We start from the raw sequence: 16,055 nt of genomic DNA on the forward strand, positions 1-16,055 counted from the left end.
CATTGGAAAGGCAGCAAGATGCATCCTCATTTCAATGTCTACTGAAATAATACAGGTTGACACCAGGAAACATTAACGCCACTGCATCCTTGCTGCTTTCTCATGTGGAAGTCTGTTTAATGTGAAAACAAGGTGATATCTAATTAGCACACAGGTAAGGAATTAAGAAAATCTTTATTTAAGGGTGAAGATGTTTCTCACAAAATCGTTGCCCCAATGCATCATTGAAATTCAAGCTGGAAAGATGATTTTAATATATCACTTGTACATTTTGTATTGCTCTTCTGGTGACAATGTAGTTTGTTTTTGTCAATTACCATTTTAATAATCGGGTAAAGAAAATTAATTGGATTTTTGAAAGAAAACAATACTGTCAATATACTATTAAAACAAATTAAAATGGTAAAAGTTATTGTACTTTAAGTAAAAATAAAAGAGCAAAAATATCAATCCCAGTTTTGGATTACTTTAATTAACAAAAAAAAATGCATATAGCAGAGGATAGTTTCAATCTGCCTACCTCTGGGTTATGGACCCAGCATGCTTCCATTACAGTACTCTGTTGCACATGTAAGTGCAAGAGGTCCTGAAGCACTCACTTATCATGGGAAAGTACCAATGTGTTTCTTCATTGGTTGATGGAAGAAACATCTTACAAAAACTCTCCACATTATTGACTTTTTAAAATGTTTCTAGGAAACGTTCTAGATGAATGCTTATTAGCCTTTGTCAGTATGTACTTTTGCAAAGTGTCGCTGTGGCGCAATCAGTTAGTGTGTATGGTTATTAACCAAAAGGTTGGTGGTTCAATCCCACCCAGGGACGTAATTGACCTTGTTATCAGATTTTGGTGATCTTTAAGAAGACAAGTCAAAATTTCAAACCCCCTGTTATGGTGTAGGGTACCTGGCCTTCTCTGATGTAATCAGAGTTAGATTTGATTCAGTGATTTTATAAAAACAGCTAGGAAGCACAATTTAGCAGTGGGTTGCAGAGAAAAAGAAATATGCTGGCAAAAAAATCCAATTGAGTGATTAAACAGCTCTTCATTTTCTGGCTTTATTTTTATGCTAACAAATTTGTTCTCTGAAAAGTGTCCACAAAGCCAAGTCTCTGATTAACACCTTTGTAGGGATGGTTTTTCACCTATTACTAAATTAAACTTGCTTCATTGGAAAGGCAGCAAGATGCATCCTCATTTCAATGTCTACTGAAATAATACAGGTTGACACCAGGAAACATTAACGCCACTGCATCCTTGCTGCTTTCGCATGTGGAAGTCTGTTTAATGTGAAAACAAGGTGATATCTAATTAGCACACAGGTAAGGAATTAAGAAAATCTTTATTTAAGGGTGAAGGTGTTTCTCACAAAATCGTTGCCCCAATGCATCATTGAAATTCAAGCTGGAAAGATGATTTTAATATATCACTTGTACATTTTGTATTGCTCTTATGGTGACAATGTAGTTTGTTTTTGTCAATTACCATTTTAATAATAGGGTAAAGAAAATTAAGTGGATTTTTGAAAGAAAACAATACTGTCAATATACTATTAAAACAAATTAAAATGGTAAAAGTTATTGTACTTTAAGTAAAAATAAAAGCGAAAATATCAATCCCAGTTTTGGATTACTTTAATGAACAAAAAAAAAAATTCATATAGCAAAGGATAGTTTCAATCTGCCTACCTCTGGGTTATGGGCCCAGCATGCTTCCATTGCAGTACTCTGCTGCACATGTAAGTGCAAGAGATCCTGAAGCACTCACTCATCATGGGAAAGTACCAATGTGTTTCTTCGTTGGTTGATGGAAGAAACATCTTACAAAAACTCTCCAGATTATTGACTTTTTAAAGTTTTTCTAGGAAACGTTCTAGATGAATGCTTATTAGCCTTTGTCAGTATGTACGTTTGTAAAGTGTCTCTGTGGCGCAATCTGTTAGTGTTTGGTTATTAATCAAAGGGTTGGTGGTTCAATCCCACCCAGGGATGTAATTGACCTTGTTATCAGATTTTGGTGATCTTTAAGTAGACAAGTCAAAATTTCAAACCCCCTTCTTATGGTGTAGGGTACCTGGCCTACTCTGATGTAATCAGAGTTAGATTTGAATCAGTGATTTTATAAAAAAAACAGCTAGGAAGCACAATTTAGCAGTGGGTTGCAGAGAAAAAGAAATATGCTGGCAGAAAAATCCAATTGAGTGATTAAACAGCTCTTCATTTTCTGGCTTTATTTTTATGCTAACGAATTTGTTCTCTGAAAAGTGTCCACAAAGCCAAGTATCTGATTAACATATTTGTAGGGATGGTTTTTCACCTATTACTAAATTAAACTTGCTTCATTGGAAAGGCAGCAAGATGCATCCTCATTTCAATATCTACTGAAATAATACAGGTTGATACCAGGAAACATTAACGCCACTGCATCCTTGCTGCTTTCTCATGTGGAAGTCTGTTTAATGTGAAAACAAGGTGATATCTAATTAGCACACAGGTAAGGAATTAAGAAAATCTTTATTTAAGGGTGAAGATGTTTCTCACAAAATCGTTGCCCCAATGCATCATTGAAATTCAAGCTGGAAAGATGATTTTAATATATCACTTGTACATTTTTTATTGCTCTTCTGGTGACAATGTAGTTTGTTTTTGTCAATTACCATTTTAATAATCGGGTAAAGAAAATTAATTGGATTTTTGAAAGAAAACAATACTGTCAATATACTATTAAAACAAATTAAAATGGTAAAAGTTATTGTACTTTAAGTAAAAATAAAAGCTAAAATATCAATCCCAGTTTTGGATTACTTTAATGAACAAAAAAAAAATGCATATAGCAAAGGATAGTTTCAATCTGCCTACCTCTGGGTTATGGGCCCACCATGCTTCCATTGCAGTACTCTGCTGCACATGTAAGTGCAAGAGATCCTGAAGCACTCACTCATCATGCGAAAGTAACAATGTGTTTCTTCATTTGTTGCTGGAAGAAACATCTTACAAAAACTCTCCAGATTATTGACTTTTTAAAGTTTTTCTAGGAAACGTTCTAGATGAATGCTTATTAGTCTTTGTCAGTGTGTACTTTTCGCAAAGTGTCTCTGTGGCGCAATCGGTTAGTGTGTTCAGCTATTAATCAAAAGGTTGGTGGTTCAATCCCATCCAGGGACGTAATTGACCTTGTGATCAGATTTTGGTAATATTTAAGTAGACAAGTCAAAATTGCAAACCCTCTCTTATGGTGTAGGGTACCTGGCCTTCTCTGATGTAATCAGAGTTAGATTTGATTAAGTGATTTTATAAAAAAAACAGCTAGGAAGCACAATTTAGCAGTGGGTTGCAGAGAAAAAGAAAAATGCTGGCAGAAAAATCCAATTGAGTGATTAAACAGCTCTTCATTTTCTGGCTTTATTTTTATGATAACAAATTTGTTCTCTGAAAAGTGTCCACAAAGCCAAGTCTCTGATTAACACCTTTGTAGGGATGGTTTTTCACCTATTACTAAATTAAACTTGCTTCATTGGAAAGGCAGCAAGATGCATCCTCATTTCAATATCTACGGAAATAATACAGGTTGACACCAGGAAACATTAACGCCACTGCATCTTTGCTGTTTTCTCATGTGGAAGTCTGTTTAATGTGAAAACAAGGTGATATCTAATTAGCACACAGGTAAGGAATTAAGAACATCTTTATTTAAGGGTGAAGATGTTTCTCACAAAATCGTTGCCCCAATGCATCATTGAAATTCAAGCTGGAAAGATGATTTTAATATATCACTTGTACATTTTGTATTGCTCTTCTGGTGACAATGTAGTTTGTTTTTGTCAATTACCATTTTAATAATCGGGTAAAGAAAATTAATTGGATTTTTGAAAGAAAACAATACTGTCAATATACTATTAAAACAAATTAAAATGGTAAAAGTTATTGTACTTTAAGTAAAAATAAAAGAGCAAAAATATCAATCCCAGTTTTGGATTACTTTAATTAACAAAAAAAAATGCATATAGCAGAGGATAGTTTCAATCTGCCTACCTCTGGGTTATGGACCCAGCATGCTTCCATTACAGTACTCTGCTGCACATGTAAGTGCAAGAGATCCTGAAGCACTCACTCATCATGGGAAAGTACCAATGTGTTTCTTCATTGGTTGATGGAAGAAACATCTTACAAAAACTCTCCACATTATTGACTTTTTAAAATGTTTCTAGGAATCGTTCTAGATGAATGCTTATTAGCCTTTGTCAGTATGTTCTTTTGCAAAGTGTCGTTTTGGCGCAATCAGTTAGTGTGTAAGGCTATTAACCAAAAGGTTGGTGGTTCAATCCCACCCAGGGACTTAATTGACCTTGTTATCAGATTTTGGTGATCTTTAAGTAGACAAGTCAAAATTTCAAACCCCCTGTTATGGTGTAGGGTACCTGGCCTTCTCTAATGTAATCAGAGTTAGATTTGATTCAGTGATTTTATAAAAACAGCTAGGAAGAACAATTTAGCAGTGGGTTGCAGAGAAAAAGAAATATGCTGGCAGAAAAATCCAATTGAGTGATTAAACAGCTCTTCATTTTCTGGCTTTATTTTTATACTAACAAATTTGTTCTCTGAAAAGTGTCCACAAAGCCAAGTCTCTGATTAACACCTTTGTAGGGATGGTTTTTCACCTATTACTAAATTAAACTTGCTTCATTGGAAAGGCAGCAAGATGCATCTTCATTTCAATGTCTACTGAAATAATACAGGTTGACACCAGGAAACATTAACGCCACTGCATCCTTGCTGCTTTCGCATGTGGAAGTCTGTTTAATGTGAAAACAAGGTGATATCTAATTAGCACACAGGTAAGGAATTAAGAAAATCTTTATTTAAGGGTGAAGATGTTTCTCACAAAATCGTTGCCCCAATGCATCGTTGAAATTCAAGCTGGAAAGATGATTTTAATATATCACTTGTACATTTTGTATTGCTCTTCTGGTGACAATGTAGTTTGTTTTTGTCAATTACCATTTTAATAATCGGGTAAAGAAAATTAAGTGGATTTTTGAAAGAAAACAATACTGTCAATATACTATTAAAACAAATTAAAATGGTAAAAGTTATTGTACTTTAAGTAAAAATAAAAGAGCAAAAATATCAATCCCAGTTTTGGATTACTTTAATTAACAAAAAAAAATGCATATAGCAGAGGATAGTTTCAATCTGCCTACCTCTGGGTTATGGACCCAGCATGCTTCCATTACAGTACTCTGCTGCACATGTAAGTGCAAGAGGTCCTGAAGCACTCACTTATCATGGGAAAGTACCAATGTGTTTCTTCATTGGTTGATGGAAGAAACATCTTACAAAAACTCTCCACATTATTGACTTTTTAAAATGTTTCTAGGAATCGTTCTAGATGAATGCTTATTAGCCTTTGTCAGTATGTACTTTTGCTAAGTGTAGCTGTGGCGCAATCAGTTAGTGTGTAAGGCTATTAACCAAAAGGTTGGTTGTTTAATCCCACCCAGGGATTTAATTGACCTTGTTATCAGATTTTGGTGATCTTTAAGTAGACAAGTCAAAATTTCAAACCCCCTGTTATTGTGTAGGGTACCTGGCCTTCTCTGATGTAATCAGAGTTAGATTTGATTCAGTGATTTTATAAAAACAGCTAGGAAGCACAATTTGGCAGTGGGTTGCAGAGAAAAAGAAATATGCTGGCAGAAAAATCCAATTGAGTGATTAAACAGCTCTTCATTTTCTGGCTTTATTTTTATGCTAACTAATTTGTTCTCTGAAAAGTGTCCACAAAGCCAAGTATCTGATTAACATATTTGTAGGGATGGTTTTTCACCTATTACTAAATTAAACTTGCTTCATTGGAAAGGCAGCAAGATGCATCCTCATTTCAATATCTACTGAAATAATACAGGTTGACACCAGGAAACATTAACGCCACTGCATCCTTGCTGCTTTCTCATGTGGAAGTCTGTTTAATGTGAAAACAAGGTGATATCTAATTAGCACACAGGTAAGGAATTAAGAAAATCTTTATTTAAGGGTGAAGATGTTTCTCACAATATCGTTGCCCCAATGCATCATTGAAATTCAAGCTGGAAAGATGATTTTAATATATCACTTGTACATTTTGTATTGCTCTTCTGGTGACAATGTAGTTTGTTTTTGTCAATTACCATTTTAATAATCGGGTAAAGAAAATTAATTGGATTTTTGAAAGAAAACAATACTGTCAATATACTATTAAAACAAATTAAAATGGTAAAAGTTATTGTACTTTAAGTAAAAATAAAAGCTAAAATATCAATCCCAGTTTTGGATTACTTTAATGAACAAAAAAAAAATGCATATAGCAAAGGATAGTTTCAATCTGCCTACCTCTGGGTTATGGGCCCAGCATGCTTCCATTGCAGTACTCTGCTGCACATGTAAGTGCAAGAGATCCTGAAGCACTCACTCATCATGCGAAAGTAACAATGTGTTTCTTCATTTGTTGCTGGAAGAAACATCTTACAAAAACTCTCCAGATTATTGACTTTTTAAAGTTTTTCTAGGAAACGTTCTAGATGAATGCTTATTAGTCTTTGTCAGTGTGTACTTTTCGCAACGTGTCTCTGTGGCGCAATCGGTTAGTGTGTTCAGCTATTAATCAAAAGGTTGGTGGTTCAATCCCATCCAGGGACGTAATTGACCTTGTGATCAGATTTTGGTAATATTTAAGTAGACAAGTCAAAATTGCAAACCCTCTCTTATGGTGTAGGGTACCTGGCCTTCTCTGATGTAATCAGAGTTAGATTTGATTAAGTGATTTTATAAAAAAAACAGCTAGGAAGCACAATTTAGCAGTGGGTTGCAGAGAAAAAGAAAAATGCTGGCAGAAAAATCCAATTGAGTGATTAAACAGCTCTTCATTTTCTGGCTTTATTTTTATGATAACAAATTTGTTCTCTGAAAAGTGTCCACAAAGCCAAGTCTCTGATTAACACCTTTGTAGGGATGGTTTTTCACCTATTACTAAATTAAACTTGCTTCATTGGAAAGGCAGCAAGATGCATCCTCATTTCAATATCTACGGAAATAATACAGGTTGACACCAGGAAACATTAACGCCACTGCATCTTTGCTGTTTTCTCATGTGGAAGTCTGTTTAATGTGAAAACAAGGTGATATCTAATTAGCACACAGGTAAGGAATTAAGAACATCTTTATTTAAGGGTGAAGATGTTTCTCACAAAATCGTTGCCCCAATGCATCATTGAAATTCAAGCTGGAAAGATGATTTTAATATATCACTTGTACATTTTGTATTGCTCTTCTGGTGACAATGTAGTTTGTTTTTGTCAATTACCATTTTAATAATCGGGTAAAGAAAATTAATTGGATTTTTGAAAGAAAACAATACTGTCAATATACTATTAAAACAAATTAAAATGGTAAAAGTTATTGTACTTTAAGTAAAAATAAAAGAGCAAAAATATCAATCCCAGTTTTGGATTACTTTAATTAACAAAAAAAAATGCATATAGCAGAGGATAGTTTCAATCTGCCTACCTCTGGGTTATGGACCCAGCATGCTTCCATTACAGTACTCTGCTGCACATGTAAGTGCAAGAGATCCTGAAGCACTCACTCATCATGGGAAAGTACCAATGTGTTTCTTCATTGGTTGATGGAAGAAACATCTTACAAAAACTCTCCACATTATTGACTTTTTAAAATGTTTCTAGGAATCGTTCTAGATGAATGCTTATTAGCCTTTGTCAGTATGTTCTTTTGCAAAGTGTCGTTTTGGCGCAATCAGTTAGTGTGTAAGGCTATTAACCAAAAGGTTGGTGGTTCAATCCCACCCAGGGACTTAATTGACCTTGTTATCAGATTTTGGTGATCTTTAAGTAGACAAGTCAAAATTTCAAACCCCCTGTTATGGTGTAGGGTACCTGGCCTTCTCTAATGTAATCAGAGTTAGATTTGATTCAGTGATTTTATAAAAACAGCTAGGAAGAACAATTTAGCAGTGGGTTGCAGAGAAAAAGAAATATGCTGGCAGAAAAATCCAATTGAGTGATTAAACAGCTCTTCATTTTCTGGCTTTATTTTTATACTAACAAATTTGTTCTCTGAAAAGTGTCCACAAAGCCAAGTCTCTGATTAACACCTTTGTAGGGATGGTTTTTCACCTATTACTAAATTAAACTTGCTTCATTGGAAAGGCAGCAAGATGCATCTTCATTTCAATGTCTACTGAAATAATACAGGTTGACACCAGGAAACATTAACGCCACTGCATCCTTGCTGCTTTCGCATGTGGAAGTCTGTTTAATGTGAAAACAAGGTGATATCTAATTAGCACACAGGTAAGGAATTAAGAAAATCTTTATTTAAGGGTGAAGATGTTTCTCACAAAATCGTTGCCCCAATGCATCGTTGAAATTCAAGCTGGAAAGATGATTTTAATATATCACTTGTACATTTTGTATTGCTCTTCTGGTGACAATGTAGTTTGTTTTTGTCAATTACCATTTTAATAATCGGGTAAAGAAAATTAAGTGGATTTTTGAAAGAAAACAATACTGTCAATATACTATTAAAACAAATTAAAATGGTAAAAGTTATTGTACTTTAAGTAAAAATAAAAGAGCAAAAATATCAATCCCAGTTTTGGATTTCTTTAATTAACAAAAAAAAATGCATATAGCAGAGGATAGTTTCAATCTGCCTACCTCTGGGTTATGGACCCAGCATGCTTCCATTACAGTACTCTGCTGCACATGTAAGTGCAAGAGGTCCTGAAGCACTCACTTATCATGGGAAAGTACCAATGTGTTTCTTCATTGGTTGATGGAAGAAACATCTTACAAAAACTCTCCACATTATTGACTTTTTAAAATGTTTCTAGGAATTGTTCTAGATGAATGCTTATTAGCCTTTGTCAGTATGTACTTTTGCTAAGTGTAGCTGTGGCGCAATCAGTTAGTGTGTAAGGCTATTAACCAAAAGGTTGGTTGTTTAATCCCACCCAGGGATTTAATTGACCTTGTTATCAGATTTTGGTGATCTTTAAGTAGACAAGTCAAAATTTCAAACCCCCTGTTATGGTGTAGGGTACCTGGCCTTCTCTGATGTAATCAGAGTTAGATTTGATTCAGTGATTTTATAAAAACAGCTAGGAAGCACAATTTGGCAGTGGGTTGCAGAGAAAAAGAAATATGCTGGCAGAAAAATCCAATTGAGTGATTAAACAGCTCTTCATTTTCTGGCTTTATTTTTATGCTAACTAATTTGTTCTCTGAAAAGTGTCCACAAAGCCAAGTATCTGATTAACATATTTGTAGGGATGGTTTTTCACCTATTACTAAATTAAACTTGCTTCATTGGAAAGGCAGCAAGATGCATCCTCATTTCAATATCTACTGAAATAATACAGGTTGACACCAGGAAACATTAACGCCACTGCATCCTTGCTGCTTTCTCATGTGGAAGTCTGTTTAATGTGAAAACAAGGTGATATCTAATTAGCACACAGGTAAGGAATTAAGAAAATCTTTATTTAAGGGTGAAGATGTTTCTCACAAAATCGTTGCCCCAATGCATCATTGAAATTCAAGCTGGAAAGATGATTTTAATATATCACTTGTACATTTTGTATTGCTCTTATGGTGACAATGTAGTTTGTTTTTGTCAATTACCATTTTAATAATAGGGTAAAGAAAATTAAGTGGATTTTTGAAAGAAAACAATACTGTCAATATACTATTAAAACAAATTAAAATGGTAAAAGTTATTGTACTTTAAGTAAAAATAAAAGCTAAAATATCAATCCCAGTTTTGGATTACTTTAATGAACAAAAAAAAAAATTCATATAGCAAAGGATAGTTTCAATCTGCCTACCTCTGGGTTATGGGCCCAGCATGCTTCCATTGCAGTACTCTGCTGCACATGTAAGTGCAAGAGATCCTGAAGCACTCACTCATCATGCGAAAGTACTAATGTGTTTCTTCATTGGTTGCTGGAAGAAACATCTTACAAAAACTCTCCAGATTATTGACTTTTTAAAGTTTTTCTAGGAAACGTTCTAGATGAATGCTTATTAGTCTTTGTCAGTATGTGCTTTTTGCAAAGTGTCTCTGTGGCGCAATCGGTTAGTGTGTTCAGCTATTTATCAAAAGGTTGGTGGTTCAATCCCACCCAGGGACGTAATTGACCTTGTGATCACATTTTGGTGATATTTAAGTAGACAAGTCAAAATTGCAAACCCCCTCTTATGGTATAGGGTACCTGGCCTTCTCTGATGTAATCAGAGTTAGATTTGATTAAGTGATTTTATAAAAAAACAGCTAGGAAGCACAATTTAGCAGTGGGTTGCAGAGAAAAAGAAAAATGCTGGCAGAAAAATCCAATTGAGTGATTAAACAGCTCTTCATTTTCTGGCTTTATTTTTATGATTACAAATTTGTTCTCTGAAAAGTGTCCACAAAGCCAAGTATCTGATTAACATCTTTGTAGGGATGGTTTTTCACCTATTACTAAATTAAACTTGCTTCATTGGAAAGGCAGCAAGATGCATCCTCATTTCAATATCTACGGAAATAATACAGGTTGACACCAGGAAACATTAACGCCACTGCATCTTTGCTGTTTTCTCATGTGGAAGTCTGTTTAATGTGAAAACAAGGTGATATCTAATTAGCACACAGGTAAGGAATTAAGAAAATCTTTATTTAAGGGTGAAGATGTTTCTCACAAATTCGTTGCCCCAATGCATCATTGAAATTCAAGCTGGAAAGATGATTTTAATATATCACTTGTACATTTTGTATTGCTCTTCTGGTGACAATGTAGTTTGTTTTTGTCAATTACCATTTTAATAATCGGGTAAAGAAAATTAATTGGATTTTTGAAAGAAAACAATACTGTCAATATACTATTAAAACAAATTAAAATGGTAAAAGTTATTGTACTTTAAGTAAAAATAAAAGAGCAAAAATATCAATCCCAGTTTTGGATTACTTTAATTAACAAAAAAAAATGCATATAGCAGAGGATAGTTTCAATATGCCTACCTCTGGGTTATGGACCCAGCATGCTTCCATTACAGTACTCTGCTGCACATGTAAGTGCAAAAGATCCTGAAGCACTCACTCATCATGGGAATGTACCAATGTGTTTCTTCATTGGTTGATGGAAGAAACATCTTACAAAAACTCTCCACATTATTGACTTTTTAAAATGTTTCTAGGAATCGTTCTAGATGAATGCTTATTAGCCTTTGTCAGTATGTACTTTTGCAAAGTGTCGCTGTGGCGCAATCAGTTAGTGTGTAAGGCTATTAACCAAAAGGTTGGTGGTTCAATCCCACCCAGGGACTTAATTGACCTTGTTATCAGATTTTGGTGATCTTTAAGTAGACAAGTCAAAATTTCAAACCCCCTGTTATGGTGTAGGGTACCAGGCCTTCTCTGATGTAATCAGAGTTAGATTTGATTCAGTGATTTTATAAAAACAGCTAGGAAGCACAATTTAGCAGTGGGTTGCAGAGAAAAAGAAATATGCTGGCAGAAAAATCCAATTGAGTGATTAAACAGCTCTTCATTTTCTGGCTTTATTTTTATGCTAACAAATTTGTGCTCTGAAAAGTGTCCACAAAGCCAAGTATCTGATTAACACCTTTGTAGGGATGGTTTTTCACCTATTATTAAATTAAACTTGCTTCATTGGAAAGGCAGCAAGTGATGTCATCCAAGCATTGGGTCAAAGTTGGCTTCAAACCTCGTCTGCTTATGAAAAGAGAAAAGGGGTATGCAGGGCATGGCGGCCTTTTGCGGTGCTTGGATGACCCCTAGTTCGCATTAAATAATGCAGTCGAGTTTCCCACATTTGGGGAAATCACAGAGGTCAGCATACCAAGAATGCAATGAATGAACCGCACCCTGGGAGAACAGTCTTCATGACCATGGTATCTCCTATGCAAAATAAGTATGATTTGGGATAGGGCTGGGGAGGGCCGCTGCTCAGGCACATCTCTGTCAAGTAAAGGAGATTCAACTGAGGCAGCACAAGGGAACTCTCATCTGGGGACAACAACTGCAGGGAGAACACATATTTTCAGATGAACATGGGAGGGCAGAAGGCTGCCTAATACTGAAGCACCCCCAAACAACAAACCAAATGCAACAACTAGTGCAAGCATTCCTGGGGGAAGGCCAGCAGCAGATGGATTTGCATATGGCGATGTCATCCAAGCAGTGGGTCAAAGTTGGCTTCAACCCTCGTCTGCATATGAAAAGAGAGAAGGGGTGTGCAGGGCATGGCGGCCTTTTGCGGCACTTGGATGACCCCTAGTTCGCATTAAACACCTCCACCCTCCGTCGGTGTGGGGCTCATGTTGGCTATGCCCCAGCCCCTGAAGGATTCAAGCTGATTTCTTGCAGCAGCTGGGCACTGTAACAGCTCCAGAGCTGCTCTGTAAGGCAAGTAAAAGGGTGTGGGCCCTGCAGCACTACCTGTAGTTCGCATTGTGCGAGACCCCTAGTTCGCATTAAACACCCCCACCCTCCTTCGGTGTGGGGCTCATGTTGGCCATGCCCCAGCCCCTGAAGCATTCACGCTGATTTCTTGCAGCAGCTGGGCACTGTAACAGCTCAAGAGCTGCTCTGTAAGGCAAGTAAAAGGGTGTGGGCCCTGCAGCACTACCTGTAGTTTGCATTGTGCATTGGAAGGCACAAAGTAAGCAGACGGGAGGAGAAGTCAGGATAGTGCACAAGGGTATAGACGGGAGGGGCTCAAGAAAAAAGAAGTGGAAACAGACAGCAAACTAGGCTTCCAATGCACAATGCAAACTACAGGTAGTGCTGTAGGGCCCACACCCTTTTACTTGCCTTACAGAGCAGCTCTGGAGCTGTTTAATCACTCAATTGGATTTTTCTGCCAGCATAATTTTTCTCTTACGTCCTAGAGGATGCTGGGGACTCCGTAAGGACCATGGGGGATAGACGGGCTCCGCAGGAGACATGGGCACTTTAAGAAAGACTTTAGATCTGGGTGTGCACTGGCTCCTCCCTCTATGCCCCTCCTCCAGACCTCAGTTTACTACTGTGCCCAGAGGAGACTGGGTGCTTTTCAGGGAGCTCTCCTGAGTTTCCTGACAGAAAGTATATTTGTTAGATTTTTTTATTTTCAGGGAGCCTGCTGGCAACAGACTCCCTGCATCGAGGGGCGGAGGGGAGAGATGCACACCTACTTCTGTGAGTTGATAGGCTCTGCTTCTTAGGCTACTGTACAGCATTAGCTCCAGAGGGATCGGTACGCAGGTCTCACCCTCGCCGTCCGTCCCAGAGCCGCGCCGCCGTCCCCCTCGCAGAGCCGGAAGATAGAAGCCGGGTGAGTATGAGAAGAAAAGAAGACTTCAGAGGCGGCGGAAGACTTCATGATCTTCACTGAGGTAACGCACAGCAGTAAAGCTGTGCTCCATTGCTCCAATACACCTCACACACGGCAGTCAGTGTAAGGGTGAAGGGCGCAGGGGGGACGCCCTGGGCAGCAATATAGACCTCTCTTTGGCAAAATAAATATATATGCAGCTAGGCACTGTATATATATATATAAGAGCCCCCGCCATTTTTTTACTATATTTGAGCGGGACAGAAGCCCGTCGCTGAGGGGGTGGGGCTTCTCCCTCAGCACTCACCAGCGCCATTTTCTCCACAGCACCGCTGAGGGGAAGCTCCACGGACTCTCCCCTGCTTATACCACGGTAGAAAGAGGGTCTTAAAGAAGAGGGGGGCACATAATTAGGCGCATATATATATGGAAATACAGCGCTACTGGGTAAACATAAAATTATTGTGTTTTTTTCCTGGGTCATATAGCGCTGGGGTGTGTGCTGGCATACTCTCTCTCTCTGTCTCTCCAAAGGGCCTTGTTGGGGAACTGTCCTCAGATAAGAGGATTCCCTGAGTGTATGGTGTGTCGGTACACGTGTGTCGACATGTCTGAGGTAGAAGGCTCTCCTAGAGAGGAGCAGGAGCAAATTAATGTGGTGTCTCCATCGACAACGCCGACACCTGACTGGATGGATATGTGGAATGTTTTAAGTGCTAATGTAAACTTATTACACAAGAGATTAGACAAAGCTGAAGCTAGGGAACAGTCAGGGAGTCAACCCATGCCTGTCCCTATGTCGCAGGGACCTTCGGGGTCTCAAAAGCGCCCACTATCCCAAATAGTTGACACAGATACCGACACAGATTCTGACTCCAGTGTCGACTACGATGATGCAAAGTTACAGCCAAAATTGGCTAAATGTATTCGATATATGATTATTGCAATAAAAGATGTTTTGCACATCACAGAGTCCCCTGTCCCTGACACGAGGGTACACATGTATAAGGGAAAGAAACCTGAGATAACCTTTCCCCCCTCACATGAGTTGAACGAATTATGTGAAAAAGCTTGGGAATCTCCAGACAAAAAGCTGCAGATTCCCAAAAGGATTCTTATGGCGTATCCTTTCCCGCCAATGGACAGGATACGGTGGGAATCCTCCCCTAGGGTGGATAAAGCATTGACACGCTTATCCAAAAAGGTAGCGCTGCCATCCCAGGATACGGCTACCATCAGGGACCCTGCTGACCGCAAGCAGGAGGTTACCCTAAAGTCCATTTACACACATTCTGGTACCTTACTCAGACCGGCAATTGCGTCGGCCGGGGTTGTAGCGCGGTGGCAGCATGGACAGATACCTTATCAGCAGAGATTGAGACCCTAGATAAGGATGCTATGTTATTGACCATAGGGCATATAAAAGATGCTGTCCTATATATGAGAGATGCTCAAAGTGACATTAGTCTACTGGGTTCTAGAATAAACGCTATGTCGATTTCTGCTAGACGAGTCCTATGGACCCGGCAATGGACAGGTGATGCCGACTCAAAAAGGCATATGGAGGTTTTACCTTACAGGGGTGAGGAATTGTTTGGGGAAGGTCTCTCGGACCTAGTCTCCACAGCTACAGCTGGTAAATCAAATTTTTTGCCTTATATTCCCTCACAGCCTAAGAAAGCACCACATTATCAAATGCAGTCCTTTCGATCACAGAGAAACAAGAAAGTACGAGGTGCGTCCTTTCTTGCCAGAGGTAAGGGCAGAGGGAAGAAGCTGCACAACACAGCTAGTTCCCAGGAACAGAAGTCCTCCCCGGCCTCTACAAAATCCACCGCATGACGCTGGGGCTCCGCTAAAGGAGTCCGCCCAGTTGGGGGCACGTCTTCGAGTTTTCAGCCACATCTGGGTTCATTCGCAGGTGGATCCCTAGGCAATAGAAATTGTTTCTCAGGGTTACAAGCTGAAATTCGAAGAGGTGCCTCCTCGCCGGTTTTTCAAATCGGCCCTACCATCTTCTCCCCAGGAAAGGGAGATAGTGTTAAATGCAATTCACAAATTGTATCTTCAACATATGCAGATGAGGGTTCCAGCCAACTTTGGCCCACTGCTTGGATGACATCACCGTATGCAAATCCGTCTTCTGCAGACCTTCTCCCAGGAATGCTTGTACTAGTTGTTGCATTTGGTTTGTTGTTTGGGCGTGCTTCAGTATTAGGCAGCCTTCTGCCCTCCCATGTTCATCTGAAAATATGTGTTCTCCCGGCAGTTGTTGTCCCCAGATGAGAGTTCCCTTGTGCTGCCTCAGTTGAATCTCCTTTACTTGACAGAGATGTGCCTGAGCAGCGGCCCTCCCCAGCCCTATCTCAAATCATACTTATTTTGCATAGGAGATACCATGGTCATAAAGATTGTTCTCCCAGGGTGAGGTTCATTCATTGCATTCTGGGTATGCTGACCCCTGTGATTTCCCCAAATGTGGGAAACTCAACTGCATTATTTGTGGTAGTGGGGGACTGTGTTTGTGTTTTCCTCTGGTCAGCTCTGGTAAAAGTCAGATTTCTTTGTCTCAGATCTTCCTCTAGCCTTGTTCTTCTTTCGAGAGTTCCATTGTGCTGCCTCAGTTTGATCTCCTTCACTTGACAGGGGGGTACCCGAGCAGCGACCCTCCCCAGCTCTAGCCCAA

General features: G+C 38.5%; 1 non-coding gene and 1 pseudogene across 1 annotated transcript; one reads left to right on the forward strand and one right to left on the reverse strand.

Moving 5' to 3' along the window:
- Nucleotides 1-11,790: 11,790 nt before the first annotated feature.
- LOC134982321 (U1 spliceosomal RNA) lies at nucleotides 11,791-11,969 on the reverse strand (annotated as a pseudogene).
- A 3,773-nt stretch (nucleotides 11,970-15,742) lies between these two features.
- Nucleotides 15,743-15,906, forward strand: LOC134982556 (U1 spliceosomal RNA). The gene has a single exon (XR_010191241.1). It is a non-coding gene; the product is annotated as a U1 spliceosomal RNA (small nuclear RNA).
- The last annotated feature ends 149 nt before the right edge of the window (nucleotides 15,907-16,055 follow it).

The sequence above is a fragment of the Pseudophryne corroboree genome (assembly GCF_028390025.1).
Source record: "Pseudophryne corroboree isolate aPseCor3 chromosome 12 unlocalized genomic scaffold, aPseCor3.hap2 SUPER_12_unloc_1, whole genome shotgun sequence".
NCBI classification, from domain to species: domain Eukaryota; kingdom Metazoa; phylum Chordata; class Amphibia; order Anura; family Myobatrachidae; genus Pseudophryne; species Pseudophryne corroboree.